The sequence below is a fragment of the Gopherus flavomarginatus genome, chromosome 11 (genome assembly GCF_025201925.1).
Source record: "Gopherus flavomarginatus isolate rGopFla2 chromosome 11, rGopFla2.mat.asm, whole genome shotgun sequence".
Classification (NCBI taxonomy): Eukaryota; Metazoa; Chordata; order Testudines; family Testudinidae; genus Gopherus; species Gopherus flavomarginatus.
In genome coordinates, this window is record NC_066627.1 from 41,341,206 (window position 1) to 41,367,030 (window position 25,825).

Sequence of the window (25,825 nt, forward strand, 5' to 3'; positions counted from 1 at the left end):
TTGCAAGAGGTAAGTATATTCCAGGGACCATCTAATTCACATCTCATTGTTATTCAGGGCAGGCCAGCGTATTATTAGTGAAAAGGCATCTATTTCTCTTGTTTCAAAGAGGAAAGGCCTGCTAAGAAAAAAGATGTTTCAACAGCAAATAAACTAAACCATATTGTCACTACCCAATCTGTATTCATCACTGATCTACCATTGCATCAAAGCACTTTGTAATCCTGCTGCTTCAAAGGAGATCACAACATTGCAGGTCTGACAGACAGGCAGCACATCACATCTTTGTTCCTTCCAAACTTCCTGTACAAAACAAACTGTGGAGGTCAGAAAGCAGCTGAAGCCATGAGATATTTAAAAACCCGTTCAAACAGTGAACTCCAAGTGGGGGCCCTCACAGATGGTTTTGCTGGAAATGTTAACAGGCTTTAAAAGGCTCATGTCAGAGGGTTCCTTTGGGGTTCTTTCTGCATTAAATTAACACTCTAGAGAAGGTGGTTTAAGTGACATGACTGAGTGATATGAGATTCTCTTTCATTTTTGTAAAAAAGAAGAAGAAAAGCAACAAACAGATTCATTTTTCATATCTAAAACAGGCAGCTAAGATCAGCACATTCCTCATGACCCCCAGCCCCAAAGACTAATCCACTTAGTAAGTCATTTTTATCTGCCAAAAAACCATTCTGTACACAAATGGCTAGCGGCTCGTTAAGGCACACACTGGGATACTTTTCTCACATTGAGTAGAACTTTCCTACTTCAGTACTCTCATTACTAACAGCAGGACTACTTGTGGTGCAAAGCACTTCTCGTTGTGAGTAAGGCTATCACAATCTGGTCCAATGCGTTTCTGAACTGACTAGCTCAAACTTTTAGTGCAATTCATTTGCCACCATTAAAATTCCTCTATTCCATCCATTTCCTTTCCATTCACAACATGCTTCAGACTCATGACCAGGTATCTAAAAGAAATAGCAAGCTGTTGCACAGCTAGATAACTACTTTGAAGGCTTCCATAATGCCGTGTATACAAAATGCATTAGACATTGAGCCAATAGACCTGAGTCTCACACATCCAACATAAATATAGGATGTATTGGGGAAAGACAGGGGAAATGTTTGAATTTTTACCACTCCAAACATTATTGCATATGTAGCAAGAATATTTTGCACAGTTGGTTGTCTGAAGTTCCCTCTGATATCCCTTTAAAAATGTTGTAAAGGACTGAAAATGGCTTTAAGAAGGAGAACTGAAGTGAAGCAACTAGCTGCTGTTAAAAAGAATCTCTTGGATACCTGCATGCAGCTGAAGAGGAAAAAGTGGTGAGAAAACATGTGTAGGCCAGGAAATCAATTTGGGCATTATCCAAAATGCTAAAGTTAATGGGAATCTTTTATTTAATGGACATTGGATAAGGTCCTTAAAGACTTCGGGCAACCATGAAAGCAAATTTTTGTCAGGACATTGTTGAAAGTTTTTGACACTTATTTCTAGGCAGGATTGATCTGTTTAGGCATTCTGAATTTTTCTGTCCATAAACTAAATTCAGTTCTCAGACCTGCGCATCTGGCTCCCATTAACTTCATAGAATCATAGAATATCAGGGTTGGAAGGGACCTCAGGAGGTCATCTAGTCCAGTCCCCTGCTCAAAGCAGGACACTGGACCAACTGTGTGTGCACTGGATGAGAGAATTTAACAGACTGGAGATGGATGATTACAGCATTTAGTGATGGGAGGGTGGGCAGGATTGTGAATGTGCATATACATAAAGATGTAAAAGACTGTCAGTTCCATGAACTTCCAATCTGAAGAGGAGAACCTGACATTTTAATTTCCAGAATTCACTAATGGTTAAAGTAACTGCCTGCTTGTCGCTTGCTCATCTAAAGAAGATGGTCAACTAGGTAAAGCAAAGGATCAAATCAATTACCATTTCTACCACTGACTTGCCATGCTACATTGATGACGTCATTTACATTATTTATTTACCCTTCTGTAAAACTGATATTAAGATCTAGGTGTAAAGGTCATTTGAGATGGCATTTGAATAGGTTTAACTTAGATTCTTGTTGGCTTATGTTTTAGCGGGTTTTTTGTTTTGTTTTTATTTGGGTTTTTTTAAATGTGAGAAATGTACTTTTGTTTTTCCCAGTGAAACATTAATATAGTAGTTTGGGGGTAAGTGTTTAATAACATATTAAAACATATTAACATATGCCATCTGTTGGGTTCAAATATGCAATTGGCATTTCAACTCGATTACTAAAAGATTATATTGGCTTGATAGGAACAGCAAGTTTTCTTTTTGTGCATATGCATGCTGTGTTGCACACGTCTTTCTTCCCCAGATAGCCAGAGGGTTCTTGCTATTCATCTATGGACCTTTTCCTTCTTTAATTTAGTCTTCACATTTTGCTCCAGTTTCTGTTACAACCCTTATTTGGGCTATGGCTGAAGGCATTTAAGACCCTTCCTTCTCCTTGTTTAAACTGCTTAGAGAACATCCTGATGGTTGTTTATATAAATAGCTGCAGCACAGTTGCCAAACAGGATAGTTCAGTAGACAGTTCATTTGGGGTTTAACTGTTATGTTGGATCAGATATCACCGCAAATGCCAGTTTATTTGCCAGGACTTCAGATGAGATATAAAAAGACATATTTGTTATCAAGACACTATCAGTTTATTTCAATGGCACAGCTGCCCTTGAGGGCTACCATGGACCCTGGGCTGAGGAACCAGATATATTATGGAAGGGCTTGTTGGAAAATATCTTAACAAGCCCAGAAGACAAAATAGAACACTAGAAAGAGAATACACAATGAGTTTTCCTCCTACTTCCAGCTGCTGCTTCAATACCACTGTGTGAAGCCAGGTCTGTAATGCAAAGTTAACAGAGATCCCTTTCAAAATGACACCCATTCCTCCTCACGGAGTCACAGAGCCGACTCCACAGTCACAAAAATATGTTTCCATTCCAACCCCTGTTTCTGAAGCCCTCAATGACAAAAGTTAGGATCCATCTCTCTGGTTACAGCTAGATTGTGGCTGTGAAGCAACAAGCTTCTAGTCAGAGGGCTGCAGCAGCATGCTGCCTCAAAATCAGTGCAGAGGCATTAATCCTGACTTGGGTAAATTGGTTCCAAGACTTCCAGGAAGCACAAGTCAGACTGACCTCTGCTACATCCTTCCAGTTCTGATTCTATGATCCTCTGAAAGGGTGAGCAGTCTAGCTCTGCCTGCCAGACCAGAAATTGGGACATGGCCTTTGCAACAACCTCGTCTGTCCATACTATGTTTGCTAGGTCCTTGCACAAGAATAGTGTCTATTGTTGGCCTCTGTGGTAGGGCACAAGGGATGGGGCATTGGAATGGGAAGTCATTTTCTACACCCTATTCACCCACGCCAAGCTCCTGCCGCAGACGAATGACACTTGGAATGCAGTGTCTCTCTCTGAGAACGTCGCTATCTGCTGTACTATTCAGTGTGTGTCCAGCACTCCCCTGAAACCAGTGCCTGTAGTATGCGGACGAGGAAAGTTTTAAGGAATCAGCTTGCACCGAGATAATTAAAAAGAAGAAAAACTTAAGATGCAGTAAGTCCAAGGCATGTGAGAGTTAAATGGTGGAACCTCAGAATTTCAGGATGGAATCTATGCCAAGTGGCACTGGCTTTCAGCGAGATCTGAACATGAAAATAGGATACATGCTGTTCTTCTCAGTAAGGCACAGGGAGCTTATATGAACAATTATATATTTTCATTGAAACAACATGGAAGACAGTACCCAGAGCCTGCAATCTATAGCAGTCTATTTTCCCTGATCTGTTGCTGTTCTCCAGATCCCCATCTTTCAAGATGGAGTGACCTTTGGTTGATCCTGACACAACAATGATGCCTGTTGATATTCCCTGGCATGTTACATACATATATTGGGTGAAATTCAATCCCTGTGCACAGGGCTGGCAAAAGGTCCATGCACTCCTTCTGTCTCAATCACTCCCTAGTTTAATAACTGGTGGATTTGGCCCTCTGCTCAAGGCCATATTTCTTTGTTTAAAGCCCTTTGCAAGTCTTCTGGGGAATTTCATACTCTGATGGTGAGATTGTCTTAAAATCTTTCATCAATTTCTTCCCCACTTTAACATGTATTGTGCTTGAATAACAGAGTGTATCCAGCTGATATGAAGAAAGTTATCAATGAACTACTTTTTTGCAGATGCTGCTCACAGATAACCGCCAGTGGAGACATTAGAAAACATGTAGCACATGTGCATGCTAGTCATACTGCTGACTCAGAACTTCTGAGTCAAGATTCTGTCTAAAAGTTTTCTTCCCTTTGAAAAATATATGTGGCATAACCACATGGAGTTGCATACCACACAGCCCAGATATGTGACAGAGCTAAATGCCTTTAGAGTATATGCATCAGATATTCAGGAAATGTCCAGGAGGAAGAAAAAAATCAGGAGAGACATCTACTCATACCAGTCAACTGTACTAATGCAGAATATTTACAAAGTAACAGGTACTTGCTGTTTCAGTGATTTCCTGCAGTTCCCTGCTAGTTTTCATTTATCGACAATGACGCATTTCCTTACATCTCCTTGAATTTCCACACGCATTGAGATTTGAATCACTAAACACATCATGGTTCATGCTCTCAGGCACCTCTTGAGCATGTCAGCTTTGTTTGTCAGGTGCAGTGAAGGCCAAACACTATGTCCTGTTGGTAAGCAGTCTCAGCTGAAGTGACTGAGCAACTTGAATAAGCCACACCCTACACTGTGTGATTACACTTTACATGACTGTTTCCCAGGCATTTGAGTCACTGGTGCCACTGGTACATGCAGAAAACAAGACCCACGTTATTAGACTTTTTTACCCAACAAATATCATCAGTGTTGCAAAGCCCAAGCATTAAAAAATGTCAGGTCTCCCCCAAATAATGAAATTTTTAAAAATCTTGGGATTTCTAGGCTAAAAATCAAGCATTTGCTTTTATATAACTTCTGGGTTTGGTTTTTGATTTTGGGTCGGGGAGGTTACCCTTTAGGACGCTTAGGGGGACACTCAGGTAATGTGTTTAAGCTTTTCTCAACAACCGTGAGGGCCAGAAACCTACCTTAAAAAAAAAAAAAAAAAAAAACCTCCCCCAAAAAACTGATATTCTCACATATTAACATGACTGCAGGAGCTGAGGCTTTAAGAAAAGCACAAATTATCACAAGATTTGCAATAAAACCACACTAGTGATGGCAACACGGTATTACAGGCATGGCTGTTACTACTTGAAAAACTTGCAAGCAAGTCCTGTCCACACTACAGCTTTGAATTGAGTTAGTGACCACTTACTGGCATGGTGAGCTTTCAGTAGGATTTGTATCCTATTTTGTTTCTTATAATGGTTTCAGAGCACCTGTGCCCTCACATCACATATTGGCACTTGTAACCAATTATGCTGACTGTGCCTATAATCAATGTAAGCTCTTTAGAGCAGGGACTGTCTTTTTGTTCTGGATTGACAGCGCCTAGCAAATGGGGTCCTGGTCTGGAACTGGGTTTACTAAGTGATACTGTAATAAAATAATAAATAATAACAACAACAGATATAAAATCCCTGGTTTAAAGTTGTAGTGTGGACAATGGCTTAACAGAAGAAGAGCTCTACAGCTATTCAGCAAGGTAACATACTTCGGGCTGTTTGGAGAGTTCACACTGAAATCCAGACCTACACCATGAAGGCTGGTGAATATGAGCAGATAAACCAGATACACTTTGGAGGCTTGATTCTAAGTCACACTAAGGCCTCTTTGCACCCCTGAGGCAGTGTTAAGAGGACTTAGTGTTTTCCCAGAGACAATGTCCCATGTATTCCCCTTTTCTTCAGTTGCCTGCTTTTTGTATCAGTCCAAAGTTTGCGCCTACTAAAGCTGGTCAGAAAATTTCCACTTTGAAATGTTTTTTTTTTCAATTAAAACAGGAAAATCTGTTATGAAAATGTTCATGTTTTCTTCTGGTGCTGTGGTTATGTTGGGGGGGGGGCTGTTTTTGGTTTTTGTTGCTGTTGGGGTATTTTTAGCCAGCTGCTGTGCAGACCCGCTGAAAATCCGTGGAGGTACTACTTACCGTCTTCTTCTTTGTGGTATGATGAGTGGGACTGGAAAAAGAGGGCCAGTTCAGGAGCGACTTTGTTTGGAGTAATACGTGGAGCTCAAGAAAAGCTGTATGGACCAGGGGCAGCTCTAGGCATTTTACCACCCCAAGCACGGCAGGCAGGCTGCCTTCCGCGGCTTGCCTGTGGGAGGTCCTCTGAAGCCACGGGACCAGCGGACCCTCCACAGGCAAGATGCCGAAGGCAGCCTGCCTGCCGCCCTGACAGCGCTGGCAGAGCGCCCCCCGCGGCTTACTGCCCCAAGCACGCGCTTGGCATGCTGGAGCCTGGAGCCACCCCTAGTATGGACAAAAGCTGCCCTCTCAGCAAGTTGAATAAAAATCTCCTTCCCACAACTCTGTCTGCCCCTCCTGCATCACTTGCTGCTAACGAAACTTTCTGCATTAGTCACCTTGGCAACTGCCTGAATCTCATCTAGTTTTGAGGTTCAGTTACTCATTCAGAGTAAATCAGGTTCTCTGTCAGTTTTGCTAAGGTTTGTGTAACTTCCTGAACTAGGGTGACCAGATGTCCCAATTTTATAGGGACATTCCCAATTTTGAGGTCTTTTTTCTTATATAGGCTCCTATTACCCCTGACCCCCATCCCGATTTTTCACATTTGCTGTCTGATCACCCTATCCTGAACTAAGGTGGGCCCCGTTTTCAGCGATCTTCAACTGATTTACGGTTTTAGTTCTGAAATCCTGCAAAATGAATGGGTTTGAATGTTTTCGATGCAGAGCCAGAAGAAACTCAACCATTTAGAATGAATTTTGCATTCAATGTGGGTTCATTTGGTATCACAACTGATAGCAAATCTTGCAGAGCGAGGGAAGCAGACGAAACGAACCTTCAGAAGATAGAGACTGAAGGAAAGGTTTGCAGAAACCACTGTGAAACAGTAGTCCCAGGTGTAACACAACCTAGTCAGGGATGCACTGAGAAACACAGAATATTAATGGCACCATCTCAAAGCTTATATATTTCATTTTTGGACCAGGCCTCCTACTGTTTATGTTTACATTTGATTCATAAAATGTAAGAGCCAGCATTGCAGATATTGGGCTTTCTGCTTCTGTGGTTTGGCATGAAAGAAACTATGCAAGCTGATAGATGAACACTTCTGTGAGTGATTGTCCCAGAGAGACACATTTTCATCTTTCTAGACCTATCCTTTCATGGTATTGCATCATGTAACATAACAATGTGATGTGTCTGAAAAACAAATCACTGGCTCCCTGCTGAACCTGTAAAGAAATAATAAATATACTTTGCTTTCTCTTTTCTTTTCTTTTCTGAGCTAATGACAATGTTTTAAATTGGAGGATTGACACAAAAAAAAAACAAGGTTATTTTGCCAACATCCAAATTACCAGGATGCAAATGTTTCATTGCTATTCAAACAAGGTGGTGAAGAATTCTGTCTTTATTTTTTAATGCAAGCATGACTCCATTTCTCTGTGGCTTTCCCACATAGCTCATCAGATGCACGTTCTGCTTGGAAAATTGTCTTTTAGATGTTGAATTTTATGCCTCTGCAGACTGGTTCTCATTGTAGTCATTAGGAAAGAACCAACTTAGCACCTTACAAAGTTAAAGTACAGTGAGTGTCTTGAGGTGGGTGTGGCCAGAGTAGCATAAGGGCAACATAGGGTAAATGTAAATCTGGTCCTCTGAGATCATCATCCTAAATGAGAAGAGCACCTGTATCCCTAATGCTGTTGCTTTTGAAAATCAGACCTCCAATCCATCCTCTATTGCTAGTATTACACTGGCAGTGGACAATTCTCTAGGCTGCAGTAAAAGGGAGGGAGAAGTACAAAGGGACCAATTGTGCCCTTTTGCCATTGACCTTGATGGTTCCAGAATTTGGCACAAAGGCCTCCAAGCCCAGCAAAACATTTAGGTACATGCTTAACCTTGAGCCTGCAATGAGTCTGACCACAAGTTTTACATTTTTTAAATTTATGCATGGAAGCTGGTGAGCTCTCTCACTGGCCCATACAACAAAGAACATTCCCCAAACACAGGATGTTCAGTCCCTTTTTTCTTAAAATGAAACTAACATCACAAATATCAATTATGTTCCCACTTCACTCTGTCCCAGGCTCCTGCAGAAGACCTTATCTGCTCCCTCCTGGTTCACACTGCACAGGCCATCTGCCTGGGAGTCAAGGGGAGCCTCTCTGCTCACATCTCCTTCCTAGGCTGCGCCCTACAGCTTTCCAATCTGCAGGCCAGCCATCTGACAGTCACAGATAAACTGAGTTCTTTCCCCTTCCCTCAGAGTCTCCTGTGGGAGCCTTCCCGCATCCTGCAGCTCTCCCTCTCAACTGAAGTACTTCCTAGCTTTTATGAAGACCAGGCGATCTTTAAGCTATTACCTGCCCCCTAACCTCACACCATCAGCTGAGAGGCATCTGATTAGTTACAGGGGGGCTAGGCCCAAAGCCCACTAAAGGAACAACCATGCTATGCCAAGGCCTTATAGATCTAATTGGATCACTGTTCCTGACATTACCCTGAAACAAAAATCCAGCATGGCTACCACATTTAAAAGGCAGTATTCATTTTCATGGCCCCTCAGTTCCAAAAGCCACATGCAACCTTTGTAAGCACTAATACAGGGGTTCTCAAACTGGGGGTCATGACCCCTCAGGGGGTCACAAGGTTATTATGTGGGGGTCATGAGCTGTCAGCCTCCACCCCCAAGCCCACTTCGCCTCCAGCATTTGTAATAGTGTTTAATATTTAAAAAATTGTGTTTCTAATTTAGAAGGGTTGTCACACTCTGAGACTTGCTGTGTGAAAGGGGCCACCAATACAAAACTTTGAGACCCACTGCACTAGCAATTCTGCCAGTGACTTCTCTGGTACCGTTGGAATGGAGTTAAAGGAATTTTAGTGGTATTATAATAACAGATAGAGAAGTTTGAAAATTATCTCATTCGCTACAGAGAGCATGAAAGAAAAGCCACTCATGATCATCTAACATCTTCAGATCTAGTCCAATCTTAATATATTGTAGTACAATATAAAGCTAGTCATTGTAAGAAAAAAGCAGCCACGGGTGACAAAGAACATCTTAAGAAACTGCCCTCATCAGAAAGAGCATGTAACAACCAAAGATGTGCTGTTTACACTGTCACCTATGATATTTTCCCAGTCTTATGACCTTCATTAAAAATTTCACTAACTAGTCTAGTGATTGAAGTGATGAAAGGTCATTTAGTGCTTTTCATTCCTTTAAGGCATTTAGTCACACTTTGTGCTGCAAAGAACATTGGTCTTCTCTCAGGATGCTTAATTCTGTATAGAAGGCAGCCAACCTTCTCATGTTGAAAAAGTTGTTCATTTATCTTTCCCTGATTATTCTTTGTTACAGAGGCTGCCATTGGCTCATTCTCTTCTTGTTTTGCTAGTTGATTACAGTGAAAAGCAAAGCCCATTCAAATTACTGATCAGACCCTTAGTCATCAATAACAGGGTCTGCCTAATTCCCTTACATCATGTCTTATCTAACCTGCTCTGGAGTATCTACAATACGGGTGTCTCCCCTTGTATTGGGGAGTCTCCCCATCTCCACAAATGTACTGCCAAACTTTAGTACCTCTTGCAGTGATGATTTCTCCAAAATATTCCAATAGACAGTTTTCTGCTTTATTTAGTTCCCCATTCAATGAAAATAAAGTCTCAATCCTTTGTAACCAGGACAGTGTCAAGCACTCTGTGAACCAGCAGCACAATGGCTTTGACAGGTTTTCCTGATTAGCTCTGCCAAATTGATCATAAAGTTTCTGAGGTGAAGTGACCTGAGGATTATCCAGACAATTTGTATGCATTGTATTTGTAACCATGTCAATTCTAAGATATTAGAGAAACAAGGTGGGTGAGGAGATATCTTTTATTCGACCAACTTCTATTGATGAGAGAGACAAGCTTTCAAGAGAAGAGTTCTATGTGGCTTGAAAGCTCTGCATCTGTCTCACCAACAGAAGTTGGTCCAATAAAATATATCCCCTCACTCCCTTGTCTTTCTAGACAATGTTTAAGCAAATCCTAAGTGAAATGAATTTTCAGGAAGATGAAAGGCTGGCAGGCTTAGTGACACAGTTCTCCTGTTTATGCACAGAATGAGTACAACTCAGGCACTGTCAGTATTGTGTTTCCATCTCATTCCTTTGCCAATATGCATCAACTCTGATTTGCAGTGATCACTTCTGAAATGGGAGGAAAAATATCAATGTCTGTTAAATATCCAAGGCCATCCTCTTTTATTTGTTTAGGCACTGGAAATTCAGTTTCTCTGTGGCAATTGGCAACCTTATTCCTCAGTGTGGAAAAATTCCTTGTGAAGTGCTGACTTCCCTTCCCAGATATTGACAGGCTTTGAGTTTCAAAGCAATTGTTCAGGGCTTGGAAAGGAGCAAAGTGGCCAGGTTCCAATGTTAGTTGCCTGTTTAGAGGGTTTTTTAAACATTACTCAAGATGAAAGGGGTGGAGTGAAAAAACAAAAAGAAGAAAAAGCAATTGCAGGAATAAAGAAGGTAGATAGATATGAGTAGGGAATGAACGGCAGAGGAAGAAAGATAGTAATGTGTAAAAGCATTCTGAGAAGGTTGAGGATTAAAACAGGAAATATTGGTGAAGAAATGAAAGAGTAAGCCACAAATGTAAGAATATTTACAAAATTCTGTGTGTCTGGAAAAGTATGACTTCTGGTTAAACAAGGAGGATGACCTTTGAATAAAGACCGCTGATCTTCTGCCCCATAGTGCCCCATCCCCCAACTCCAACTCCCTCAAAACAACATATCCTCAGTTGTCTCTGTGTATATTTGACTTTTGAGGACTCCTTCCCTCCTAAAGCCATTTTGTCTCTTGTTTGAAAGACACATGCCTGGCCTTACTTTTGTAAAGACTGTGATAACTGGGAATGGTGCCCTTGAATGTAATCATCATAAGGTTACTAGATACTGCACACAAGAAGGAGATTCATGAATATTTTGTATCAATGGCTTTGATGGAACTTTCTCCACACTAGCAAAGCTCTTCTGACTGCCACTAAGAGGTATGAATATCCCAACCCAGCTGTCCTGTACCCCATGCTATTCCTCAGAGGTAAGAGAAAAGCTAGAAGGCCATTTCCAAAGATTTCTCAAGGTAAGGCTCTTTCTGTTTTGTAATTGCTGCCAAGGAAAGAGAGGAACTACAAATCACCCAAAACCAAAAGCAGGCTGCCCTGGGCTGGGGCTCAGTAGAGCTGGGTTCAATTCTCTGCTCTGATTTACCAAGGGACTTTAGGCGAGTCACTTAAACTGTCTGTGCCTAAGATTTCAATTTGTTAAATGGGGTAACAATACTTACTTTCTACCACTCTTTGTTTTCTCAACTTAGATTGTAAACATTTTGGATCAGGGACTGTCTCTTATGATGTGTTTGCACTGGACCTAGCTCAGTGAGGTCCCAATCTTCTTCGAGACATTTACCATAATACAAATAATACATAAATAATAATAATAATAATAAAAATAATAATAAATAATAACTACCATATCACTGTACCGAATACTAATCAGGAAATTCCATTCAAAACAACAGTATTTCTGCAAAGAGTGGGCACAGATCCTTGTCGTTCTGGTTTACATTCTCTGCACTTTTCAAATGGAAAAAAAAAAATTGCAAAACTGACAGATTTCACTGTCTGACTTGGACACATCTCCATCATTTCATGGCATACCCCAGTAACAACAGTCTGCTCAGCCTCTATTGCATCTGATTTTCCTGTCATGGATTTATACAAAGAAAATCACTGCCTGAATTATCCATGACTAGTGTGAAATGTGCAACATTCTTGGAGTATGAAATGAGAGAGGTTTAATGGCATTAGAGCAGCACTCATCAATTTTTTTTTTAATTGTGAAGAAAAAAAAGATATTCCCTTTAGGGGAAAAATGAGATCAAAAGAGTGGGGGGAAAAACAAAACCAAAAAAAAAAGTGTGTTTCATTCCTCTCTCTAGACTGATTTTAGCTTGTTGTAAGCTAACTTTTCTGAAGTTAGTACACATTGTGTCCGTTTGCATCAAGGCTAAATCTCTCTCTCTCTCTCTCTCTCTCTCTCTCGATATTGTGTTATATACATTTTTTAAAAATCTAAATCTAAGCCATCCTGTTGCTACAGTTACCAATACTGATCAACGGATATCTTGGGAGAGAGGAGAAAACCAGATCCTCAGATGGTGTAAATCACTATGAAAGTCAGTGAAGCTACACTGATTTAGATCAGCTGGCCTTTGTTCATCCTATCCACTCTGCATTCAAGATATCTGAATTGCCACTGATATCTTATGACCACAGTAGTTACTATTTTCTTGTATAGTTAAAGGACTTAACCAGTCAATACAAAGAAACAGAGAACACTAAAAATAACACTGATGCATGACTAAAAATCAAGAGCAAATTAAAAGGGGCTGCCTGTTTCTTTGAGACTTTGACTAGTAAAGATGAGAAAAGTACAACATATATTTTCTTTAAATACTGAACCTACTTTTCCTTTTAAAGTTACCAGCACAGTCTAATAGTGGCCTCTACTGAGCAGCATTTACATGGCAGGCAATGTAGAAACGATATTTGTTTTTCAGCTTAGTTTAGACAAAGACATTTCAAGTGTAAATGAGTAACAAACTATTCATTTGTAGTGGCAATGCATACATCAAGGAAGGCTCCTCTGCAATCAAGGTGTAATTTTGCAGCCTGGCCTTATTACCAAGCTGACTTTGGGAAAGTGCAGCTATTCAATGGGAGAAGGTTGCAGTCTGGGATTCTGCTTAGCATCTTAATAAAAGACAAAGCAACATCTCTTAATGGGATGTAGAGGGTTTTTTTTCTTTTCATCAGAAATAATATAATACAATAAGCAATTAACATACAATATTTAAATTACATAGACATGCGTCTTTGCAAATGTGAAATACTGGAATGTCTTAAGTAACAGAAGTAGCAGTCCTACTTGTTGGCTACTTCTTTCATTAGCCCTTTGTTCTGATTAGAAATCAAAAAAAAAAATCTCACGCACACTTTTCACAGCATTCCCCCTTCCCTGTCCTTCTTGTTTACTGATTAGATGTGGAAAGCCTTATTCTCCATTCTGTTCTTCATTACTGTGGCATAGCTGCTTCCCCATAAATTCCCTGTGATCTGTTTGGGCCTGCTGGTGCTGGATGATTACTCAGCATTTCTACGTTTGAAACAGCCATTGGTCTGGCTGCCAGGAGAAGAGGCCATCAGTTATTCCAATGGAAACCAGAATGAGGACTGGGGCCCCTCTAATAAATGTTATACTACAGATGCACCTAAAGGCCCCAACTGAGATCACAGCCCCGTTGTCCTGGATGCTATATAAACACATAATAGGAAACTGTGTCCGCCATGAACAGCTAATAATCTAAACAGAAAAGGTACTCCAAGGGGAAGAATGCATTATCATTTCCATTTTACAGGTGGGGCACTAAGGCCCAGAGAGATGTAAGTTATGTGCCCATGGTCGCACAGAGTGTGTGTGCAGAGTCCAGAGCTGATCTCAGATCTCCTGAGTCCCATTCCAATGTCTTCCTGTCCAAACATATGTCTGAGAGGGGAGGATCCCAGGTGACTGACAGATGGTTGCCCAGACACAATGTGACCTTGGGAAGAGGAGGGGGTTGTTGCTTTCAATACAGAGCTTTCTCCGTTCTCTTGTGTCAGAGGTGGGGGCAGCAGGTAGCAGAGAGATGCTCCAGGCAGAACTCTGGGTTTGCATCCATCACTTGGCTGGCAGATTGCTTTGCTAGTTTGTGAGTTCTTCATTCTTTTTAATGTTAATTTACATATGTTTGAATAAATTCATAAGCCCTTATTTTCCCAGGCGTGATTCACTGTGTATGCTCTGGCTTCCCCTGGTATTGCAGTCTCAGTCCAGTACAGCTTTAGCTCATATAGTCCTACCAGACTGAACATCTCAAAGTTCAATAATAGATTTAATAGTTATGATCATGATAATAATAATTGTCACAGCGTGCTGGCCCAAATTTAGACCAGCTGTAAGAGGTTTATCTTCCCTGGAAGTTGCCCCATCTTTGTTTTATTCTGTATGTGTTTTTATATACTTTAATATTCCCTATCATGATATGGGAAGTCCTGCATGTACCATGCTCAATTGCTTGGCCATATGTAGTGAAATGAGCTAAGTTCCAACTTTTTTACAGCACTGGAATTGGATACAGCATTGACTACCAGTCCAAACCGACTGTCTCTTCTGAGTTCTCTCACTCTGTGATAAGGAGTACACCCATTCCCATTATATGACAGAGGTTGCTTCCTTATTGCTGCATTCGAGAGATGTGTCCATTTTGCACAAAATAGAGATAGTCATAAAGAGACCAGCATAGAAAGAGGAGAGATTCTGATCTCAGTTACACCATGTAAATCCAAGTATCTCCACTGACTTCAGCAGAAATACTCCAGATTTGCACCATCATTACTAAGATCAGCATCTGGCTCTGGCTCTCCAGAAAATATAACCACCTTGTGGTAACTTTACAGCACTGATAGAGCAACATCTTCTATCACGTACAGTTGTACTGTAGAAAACTTACTGTTCTTTATTATTTCCTATATTTTATTCCTGAACTATATGGATTATCTCAAACCATAAGACTGGTGACAACTATTTTAAAAAATCAATGCAAAAGTTAGGACTGTATGTGAGTATAAAATTGCTTGATTTATGACTAGCTTTTGCCAAGTCACCACCCTAATCTGTTTGGTAAATAATTGAGGTTTATAAAACAACAGAAGCTGAATAATTCATTTTCTTATTGGCTGATAATATGTTTGTGCAGTGTGCTACCAGCATAACCTTTTCTTTTGCTTCTGCTGCACAAACTGTTCTACTCATTGGAAATTTTTTAACAAAAACAGATTATTTCTAAAAAAATCCATGCTCATTTACAAATAGTCTCCTAACAACAGTCCCCTTCTCCTCCTCCCACACCACATTACTGGTGTACAGGTATGGTATGTCAGAAATTCTTTGTCTTGCAACCATATCACACAGAAGACGTGTGGAGGAAAGATATGTACAATGGAAAAGTTTAAAGAGTCAGCACTGACAATATTGCTGGTATAAAATGTTATATGGATTTTTCTGGCTTTATGGTATGTCCAATATTAATTTTCCACCTCATTTTCTAACCCAAGTACTCATTGTGGTTTTCACAAGCAGGAGAATTTGCATCCTTTCACATGACAAGTTTATAAAATCTGATCATGACAATTTAGTTGGAAGTTAGAGATTGAGCCTGAGTTGCACCTAATTTTTTATCTTACTCTGGACATTAAATATGTCAAACCCTTCACCTTTCTATACTTACATTAAACTGCTTGCATTTTTTTAATGAAAAAAGTTCTGTCCATCCATAAGGGAGACATTATTTTTTCCAATCTCGGCTTTGCTGGTGCAACTGCCGATTCTTATATAGTATTTGCCTATTAAATGCAACAGAGGTCTAGGAATGTATTCCCTTAGACATCGGAACACTAAGGAGACTGTTAGCAAACATCTATTGTATGCAATGTTATTGTAGCAGCGTCGGTCCAGAGAGACGGAGTAGGTGAAATAATATATTTTACTGGATCAACTTCTATTGGTGAGAGAAAAATGCTTTCGAGCTTCCTCAGGAAGAGCTTAGGGTAGCTCAAAGCTTGTCTCTGTCACCAATGGAAGTTAGTCCAATAAAAGATATTACCTCACCCACCTTGTCTCAGTGAACATCTGTGTGTTTTAAAGAGTCATACTGGTCAAATGCTGAACTTTGACAGGAGGTATCTTCTGAGGAACAATACTTACTTTTGCAAAGCTCATCTTGGGAAAACATTATTCTTTAAGAAAAGAATGGGCTTGGTCCAGCACTTTTGATTTGTCTAGTCACTCACCCACTCGCGCAGACAGCTGACTTTAGACTCCGACTTGCCACCTTTCTATCTGCTGGAGATTCTATACAAGTTGGATAGAATAAAAATCTAATCCAGATTCTCAGGAGATGCCAATTCTCATATTTTGTTGCAGCCTGTGGGCAATGGATATTCATAGCATTTAGATATGAAAAAGACTTACTGGGGGATCTAACCAAGGAAAGAATCCCATTGAATTCCAGGGGAGATATAATGGGCCCTAGTCCAACAAGTTCATTTTGCACATCTTAATATAGGTCTCATCAAACATTATATGGATGCATTACATAGATGACATCCCGTGCCGGTGAAAAAAATTTGGAGAGTTCACTAAAAACAGACAAAAATCTAAATGAAACCTTAGAAAAGGCCTGGCTAGACTTTCCAAGTTAGGCAAACAGCAGACCCAGTAGTAACTCAGTGCAAAGGGAGAAACCGCAAACTACAATGAGATAAGAGATATCTTGCTACCTGGATCATGAGTTGTGTATAAAGATTCATAGCTGCCATGTAAGATGCAAGATCCAAAAAAAGAAATTTGCCACATGCTAGGAACTTCACACACAAATTCATGAAAATCAGACCCTTCATTTGAATTCACATTATTTCTGTGATAAATTCAACATAAGACCTCAAAAGAAAGGTGTAAATTATGTACTTCCAAAATATTAACATGTTAGAGTTGAAATGCAAGTTCACAGGATTTATACCTAAAATGAGATAATGTATAACATTTTAATATGATAACTACTAGTCAGCATAGCTGGCCAAAAATATTTCAAATTCTACAATTTTTTTAATGAAAAAAGGGCAATTTTCATGAAAATATTTGTGAAAATATTCTCATTTTTTCACTGAGTCTTTTGGCCACATGATTTCACAATTTCTAAAATACCTGCCCTTCCAAATGTAAAATCTAGACAGCAATAAAGGCTCTCGACATGTATCTGACATGGACTGCTTACTCATTTGCCCCTTCTAATATAACAATGTTAATGTCAAAGGAGATCAAAAATGCCTACAAACACGTAATGAATGTTCAGTAGCTGGCAAAGCACCTGTTAATATAACTGCTCTTTGAGTGGTTTCTTCTAACATGGCAAGGCATGGTTTTTGAATTCGCTTTATTTTTAAGCAAAAAAAGCCATCATTTTTCCTTTTTCTCTCTCTTTTAAATAAAAAGGAGGTACAACTGTAGTTCCTATATTTGTCCAGAGGAAAAAAGGATGGGTTAATCCATCCCTGAATTTGTAACACATTTATATTTAGAATTTCTAAGGCTGTAAAATTTTCATATTCCTCCAAATGACTCCCTGAAGTGTTCAACACAATTAATATTGCTCCAACGAGCACCCAAAAGAACGAATAATCATCTTAATACTAATTGAAGAGCATTGCCCATTTATTACAGGATTCAGTACTTTAAGAGAGGGACTTTGCTTTAAACAGACAGTATTAGTGGATTTCTTCCTGTATTAGGTAAAGTACATCTAAGAGGTTTGGAATTCTCTAGTTCATTAGCTGGCCCTGAATCATAAAGAGTGGGTAATTTCCATCACTGCATTTCAAGGCTGTCTTGTTTTCTCCTTTCTGCACAGACCTTACCTCATATCAGTGTTTTTAAGACACCTCTTGTTATTGGCATTAAAGCACATTCCTGTTGGTTGAAAAGAAAGATAAAAAGCAAATGAATGAGGAAAGGGAAGAGAAAGAAAGGGAAATTAAGAAGGAAAGAGAGGGAGAATAAATTGACTAAGTTCAGGATGTTTTCATATTTTCAGAGTTTTCATCCTCCCCTTCGTGATGACTGAACTGACTCACACTGTTAAAGTCCTTGGCAATATGGATTGGAAAAAATGTTACCTTTCTCGCTATTGTCTGCATTCCAAAGGCTGCTCCTCAAAAGGCATTTGTAACAATCTCACAAACTGAAAATCTCACTAAGGTGGGATTTTATCACCGTAGTCAACATCAACAAAATGACATAGCTCTTCATGGCCAAATGATATCTGGCTGGGGTAGTATTAGTGGAAAGCAGAGTTCCATGGAGTATTTTTGTTGTGCTAGATTAAAGAAAATTCCCTCATTTCAGGTAGAACCCCATATTTCACCTAGGCCAAAAGATGCCATTAGTACAATTTTGTCTCAAGAAAGAACATAATGAAACAATCAATCAAATCTTTTAAGTTTTAAAAATTGTAATGAACATTAGCACAATCATTTGTTATAATACAAAAGGACATATAAAAACCAAGCAGTTCTGGTGGGTAATAGAGTGATATTTTCAATTTACCAGGTTTACAGAGAACCTGCACCCTCTGTCTTACCTAGCATCAGCACTCCAGGAGAGCTGAAATGTGCTACAGTTTATAGATATGCTTGTTTGCTGAAAGCGAATAGGACTGATTCCACTCCCACTGACACCAGCATAAATCAAAAGTAACTCCGCTGAAGTCAGTGGGTCTGATTGTGAAGTGCACCATGCGTAGTCATTTACACCAGTGCAAAGTGAGTGTGACACACTACTATTGGTAGCATTTCTACATGGGGCAATGGAGAGCCAGGCCCTGTGGAAATACACTGGTGTAACATTAGTGTGAAATCAAAACTAGGCCCATGAAGTACACTGGATTAACAGCACTGGAAATGTAAACCTTCTTTATCCACAACATGGGTAGTAGTTGTGCAGGCTTATCCTACCTCCAGAAAACATTTCATTCTCTTTCTACAAGGGAGAGAGGAAGCTTAAGAGTCCATGCCCATGCAAATCTTTGGCCTTTCTGATCAGCATACAAATAAGGGTGACAGCTGAGCTGATGCTTTTGTAATATGAACAGCTGTCCACTAAGAACTGAACTGGGAGAGTTATTTGTGCACCTTTGCAAAATCAGTTATCAGGTGGTAATGAATTACTTTCATTTGCCAGCACCTTTATTCATCTCTGAACCAGCGTCCTCTAGCAGTCATGACAAGCTTCATATCAATGGGTACGTCTACACTACGGGATTATTCCGATTTTACATAAACCGGTTTTATAAAACAGATTGTATAAAGTCGAGTGCATGCGGCCACACTAAGCACATTAATTCGGCGGTGTGCGTCCATGGTCCGAGGCTAGCGCCGATTTCCGGAGCGTTGCGCTGTGGGTAGCTATTCTGTAGCTATCCCATAGTTCTAGCAGTCTCCCCCACCCCTTGGATTTCTGGGTTGAGATCCCAGTGCCTGATGGGGCAAAAATCATTGTCACGGGTGGTTCTGGGTAAATGTTGTCAATCATTCCTTCCTCCGGGAAAACAACGGCAGACAATCATTTCGCGCCCTTTTTCCCTGGATTGCCCTAGCAGACGCCATAGCACGGCAACCATGGAGCCCATTCAGCTCTTTTTTTTACTGTCACCGTATGTGTACTGGATGCCGCTAACAGAGGCATTACTGCAGCGCTACACAGCAGCATTCGTTTGCTTTTGCATGATAGCAGAGACGGTTATCAGTCATTCTGTACGTCTGCTGCCATTGTAAATTGGCAGTAAGATGATGGTTGTCTGTCATTCTGTACTGTCTGCTGCTATCATGGGTGCCCCTGGCTGAGGTCGGCCAGGGACGCAAAGGCAAAACTGGGAATGACTCCTCGTGTCAATCCCTCCTTTATGGTTTCTAAAAATAGAGTCAGTCCTGCCTAGAATATGGGGCAAGTGTGCTAGAGAACCAGTGTACCAGAGAGTACAGCTGCTCCGTGTCAGATCCCGCAGAAATGATGCGCTACATGCCATTCACGGGGGGGGGGGGGCCCTGCAACAACCCCACCCCTTGCTTCCCTCCTCCCTCAACCTTCCTGGGCTACCATGGCAGTGTCCCCCCATTTGTGTCATGAAGTTATAAAGAATGCAGGAATAAGAAACAGTGACTTGTTAGTGAGATAAAATGAGGGGGAGGCAGCCTCCCGGTGCTATGACAGTCCAGGCAGGACATTAAACGGTGAGGAGGAGAGGAGCCCAGCATCCTGCTGCTATGATAGTCCAGGCAGTATAGAATCTTTTCTTTACACAGGAAAGGGAGGGGACTGATGCAGCTCAGCCCCCAGTTGCTATGATGAAGACGGTTACCAGCCATTCGGTACCATCTACTGGGAATGACCAGGAATCATTCCTATTTTTACCCAGGCGCCCCCGGCCGACCTCAGCTGAGGCAAGCCAGGAGCACTCACGGGCTGATGGTGACGACTGATATAAGTCATATTGTACCGTCTGCCACCAGGGAGGGGAGAGGAAAGGATGCTGCTCTTCACTGCTGCAGCATCATGTCTACCACTAGCATTCAGTAGACATAGGGTGACATTGAAAAAAGTCAAGAAACGATTTCTTTCCCTTTTCTTTCACGTGGTTGGGGGAGGGAGTAAATTGACGAGCTATACCCTGAACCATGCTGGACAGTGTGTTTGAACCTACAGGCACTGGGAACTCAGCCAAGAATGCAAATAGTTTTCGGAGACTGCTGTGGACTGTGAAACAGCTGGAGTCCTCAGTATCCCCTCCCTCCCTCCATGAGCGTCCATTTGATTCTTTGGCTTTTCGTTACGCTTGTCACGCAGCACTGTGTAGCCTGGAGATTTTTTTCAAACGCTTTGGCATTTCGTCTTCTGTAACGGAGCTCTGATAGAACAGATTTGTCTCCCCATACAGCGATCAGATCCAGTATCTCCTGTACGGTCCATGCTGGAGCTCTTTTTGGATTTGGGACTGCATCGCCACCCGTGCTGATCAGAGCTCCACGCTGGGCAAACAGGAAATGTAATTCAAAAGTTCGCGGGGCTTTTCCTGTTTACCTGGCCACTGCATCCAAGTTCAGATTGCTGTCCAGAGTGGTCGCAGTGGTGCACTGTGGGATACCGCTCGGAGGCCAATACCATCAATTTGCGGCCACACTAACCCTAATCCGATATGGTAATACCGATTTTAGAGCTACTCCTCTCGTTGGGGAGGAGTACAGAAACCGATTTAAAGAGCCCTTTATATTGATATAAAGGTCCTCGTAGTGTGGATGGGTGTGCAGTTAAATCGGATTAAAGCTGCTAAAATCGGTTTAAACGCGTAGTGTATACCAGGCCAATGTAACAATTCCCTGAGCTACGCCATCCCCTTAGATACCAGAGGTCAAATTCTTTGCAGGTGTAAGATGGGAGATCTCCATTGAGTTTGATGGCCTTACACTAATGTAACAAGCAAATAAGGCCCATGCTGCATATTCAGAAATTAAGACAGTTTAGACAAGCAATTGCACACACATAACAAGACACATATGTGAATTAAGGAAGGCAAGGACGCATGCATTTTAGAGGTACAATGGCATGTCTAGATTTTAGGCCACAATTCATGATTCTGGAGCCTCTTTGCTAGTTCCGCTGCTTTTCTCACTGTTAAATTAATTTAATGTATTTTGTCACACAGAAAATCCACTCATTATCTATTTCCACATTCAAAAACACAGCCTCCACACAAGACTCATATAAGGGCGAGTGATGCTACCACCAAATTTAGCAATCAGGCAGCCCTCTGCCATACATCACACGGTCTGATCAGCATTACAGCATCAGATCCATTCACCCATCAACCTCAGGCATGCAAAAGCAAGCACAACTGGAATGAAAACAGTTCAGCAGAACCCAATACCAAGGAAGGAGGTTCAAAGCCAGAAACGTGCATGTTAAGCTGGCATTTGCATTCAGTGAAAATGCAAAGGACTATTTTCCAGAATGATCTAGGAAATGTAGATGCTCAATCTGGTGTGATACTTTGCCCAGCATGGAACAATTAGCTAAACCACTTGGGTGGGTTGTTGTTTTGTTGTTGTTTTCCTTCTTCACTCTTCCTTCTTGGAAAATTAGCACTTGAATGGTGAAGTCTAACAGGATTGGGGAAGCTCTGCAGGCAAAAACAAGCATGAAGATTTACTACACTAATCTGTGTCTAGAAAGGGGAAGGTGAAACAGAGGGCATTGATATGCAATAGACATTTAATACCAAATTGCAAAGATCTACTGGCTCCAAGCACTAGTTTGCTCTTGAAACAACAGATGAGTGGCTAGTTAAACATGACTTCAACTTTCATTGAAACCTATTCACAATTATGACCACATGACTGCATCGTTTCAAACTTTTTGCTTTAGCGTAGAATAGCAGACAGCAGAGAAAAAAACTTTGTGGGTTGGGAAACTGATTATTTTTATAAAGGAGACAGCAAATTAGAATGTCGGCACCAACTGATGGGTTACAATGTGAAATCACAATACAATGCTAAGCTGCCAAATCTTAACATTAAGCAAGGGGCGAGAGGGCAATTTCCACCTCTGCCTTAAACCAAGAAAAGCATAGGGTACGATTTGACCTGGCATTGATTCCTCTGGTGTACCATGGATAAATGGACAGCATCCCACAGCCTCTACTGAAAGAGCTAGTGGTGTTGTAGCAGCCCCACTGCCGTGTGTGAATAAAAGCTGAGGTACCTGCATAATAGCCAACGGGCTGGAAAACAACCAAAAACTGGAAATCACAGACAGAAAGGAACAATTTATGACATTCTGCTTTCAGTTTAAATACAGATTTCTGTCATGATGGGTACAATTTTTATTTATCTAAAATGTACATGTACAAGGGGGATGGTCCCTAGGAAATGAATGGCTGGTAAATCAAGAACAAACAAAGGTGGCACTCCTGTGCACAACACACAGGCAGCACTGTAGAGTTAAATACTTCAACTGGATTTTCAAATGGATTAGACTATTTTAGGACCAATCTGCAGTCATGCACACTATCATAAAGGCAATTGAGCCTCATGCTTCAGGAAGAAAACTGTCTAGGTAAGTACTTATATGAGTCCCATCAGCATAGTATCCAAACCCCTTGGCACAAGCATCAAGAAGTACCATCAACCTGCATGCCAGATGACTAGCAGATAGCTAATGCAATGCTGATTTTTAAAAATGGCTCCAGAGGAGATCCTGGCAATTACAGGCTGGTAACCCTAACCTTAGTACCAGGCAAACTGGTTGACACTATAGCCTGGGAATCTTTAAAGCAAATATTAGTATCTGACCCAAGACTACCAGTTTATTCTACTGGCTGCACCTGATGAAATACAGCAAACAATGATTATGTATAGAATTATTATAGAAATGTAATGAATACCACACATTTCTCTTGTGGCTTGGGAAGAAGATGAATCTGCCACACCAACTACATTAAAATGACAGATTTCCCATGGACATTGTACCACAAAAAATTAAAAACAATGTCTGCTGTTCATAAGATAAGTCTGTGAAGCAGCTGGATAAACAGCACTGGTAGCCCACTGCATGGGTTACTACATTTGTACTAGTCCATTGTGACAATTACCTGATGTGCCAATGGCTAGCTTTCCAATAATCACCATCCATCCCTTTCCTCATGCCTCATTTTATAATCTTTATAGTGAGCTACATTACAATATTTTCAAATCCCTATTGTACATTAGAAATTAATCTGCCAGAACACCTCATGAGGTACTAGCAAGTTACAGCCAAACACAACTGCTCAACTCTTTGCTTGTATTTTGCTCCGCCTGGGCCTGATCCAAATCCCGTTGAAGTGAGCAGAAAGTTTCCTATTGACTTTAATGGGTTTTGAATCATCCCCTTTCTCCCTTCCCTTTTCTGCCTTTTACCTGTTAGGATTGTAAGCATTTCAGAGCAAGGAATTTATCTTCTTGTATGTCTATAAGGTACCATACATACTAGTGATGCTCTATAAAAAAGAAATGCCAAAACCACAGGTCCAACAGGTGCTTGCAGAAATTTCATGGGTTCAGCTCAACTTTGACAATTTGACCCTAACAGTCCTTGAATATGGATTATGTATTTTAAGTTACAGATCCAAATACACACGAGTGTTTATATCAAATATCAAATGAAGGTATCTTACGGGAATCAAAATAATCTAGCAGACAGTGTTATATCATGTTGTAGGAGACAGGATTAAGGAGAGATTGTGCTATTCATGCTCAAGGGGTAGTAAGTGTTATCCAAGAAAGCTCTCCTTGTTAAGTACACTACAATGAGTAACATTATTAAAGGAACAAAGATTTAAGTGCCATATCTGTGGGCTAGCATGAGGCAGAAGATAAAAATGCCAGGACCTTACTCAGATCAAACTGCTGCCTTGAATCCCTCCCTAAAGGCAGTGAGGTCTTGCTTGGAGAGGATGATGACCTTGTGACTAAAATAAAGATCTGAAAACAAGGAACACGGGTTCTCTCTGTCACCAAGTTATTCTCTCTACAGATAAGTTACTTATACCAACATTGGATCCCCAAATTTAGACAATTAAACCTAATGTAGGCACCATATTTAGGCATCTAAATCGGTGACTTAACTTTCAGGGGTGCTGAGCATCTGCAGGTCTCCTGATTTCAGCAGAAGATCCATGTTTGGAGAGATGAAAACAAATGGACCTAAGGAAACATAAAACTTAATGGTTTCATTTTACTGTCCGTGCTTCCTAAAGTGGCTACAATTGCACGTTTAAGCTAACTAGAAATAATCTTTGTTCATTTCATTTTACCGTGTTTGCATAAAAAGTGGGCACATCACCATTCATGAGCATCGCACTTCAACGAGCAATGATAAGCTCCATCAGGGAGACCGAGAGAAAGTCTTAATAGTTTTCCAGTCACTTACAAAAGAAGGAAGGGCTGCACCACTACTCTAGAGAAAGTTAACCATCAAACTGAACTATTTCAAAAGGTGAATCTAGAAAAGAGCTGAATTCTGAATTGCAAAAATCAACCACCCCGCAAGCAAATGTAGCACTGTTCTTATCTGACCTTGTTAGGATAGAAATAAACTACCAATAAGAATTTAACATTATCTGTACATATGTATTTAAATTACTGGATCTCTATTGTACATCACTTTGTTTTGAGATGAAGGTGAATTTCAAAGCATAGAGAAATTTAATTTATGGGTTGCTACACTTTACTGTTGGTAACGCAGGCAGTAACTGCGGCTGATAGGTTTATCTGTACATCCAGTTAATGAAACTTCTATTTTACCAATCGCAATGAGAGATCAAAGGAACTATAAAGAGAAATTAAAAAGTTTAAAATGTCATAACTCAGCCAGACTGTTAACAGTCTAAAGAGAACTGTTAAAGTTCATTACCTTACAAATGTCTCTTTATTATTAAAGGAAGAAGGCAGATTTCTCAATACAGTACTTTCTTCTCAGCTTTCTTTAGCACCATTATTTCTCTCTTTTCCTTCTACATGTACAGAAGCCAAACTTTTATCAGTGAATTCAGGGTCACTTGGAGACTTGTCATTGACTTGATGAGAACAGGGTCAGGTTGTTTAAGACTGTTCAATTATACAAAAACATTTGTCTCATAAGTCAATTTTTTGCTTTCAAAAGATAAGAATTGATTCAATTCATATAAATCCATTTTATCTAAACTCTGTATCCTTTAATTTAACACCATGCATGTCAATAGACTGCCACTAACTCTAGCTTTTTTTCTCTCCCGCATCCATGACATAAAGAAGTGTCAAAATTGATGTACATTCAAGACTAGGAAAATGAATTATTTCTAGTATAACACTCCAAAGAAATATGATGCTACAGCGTCAAGTGGTGTTATCTTTCTTTTCTTA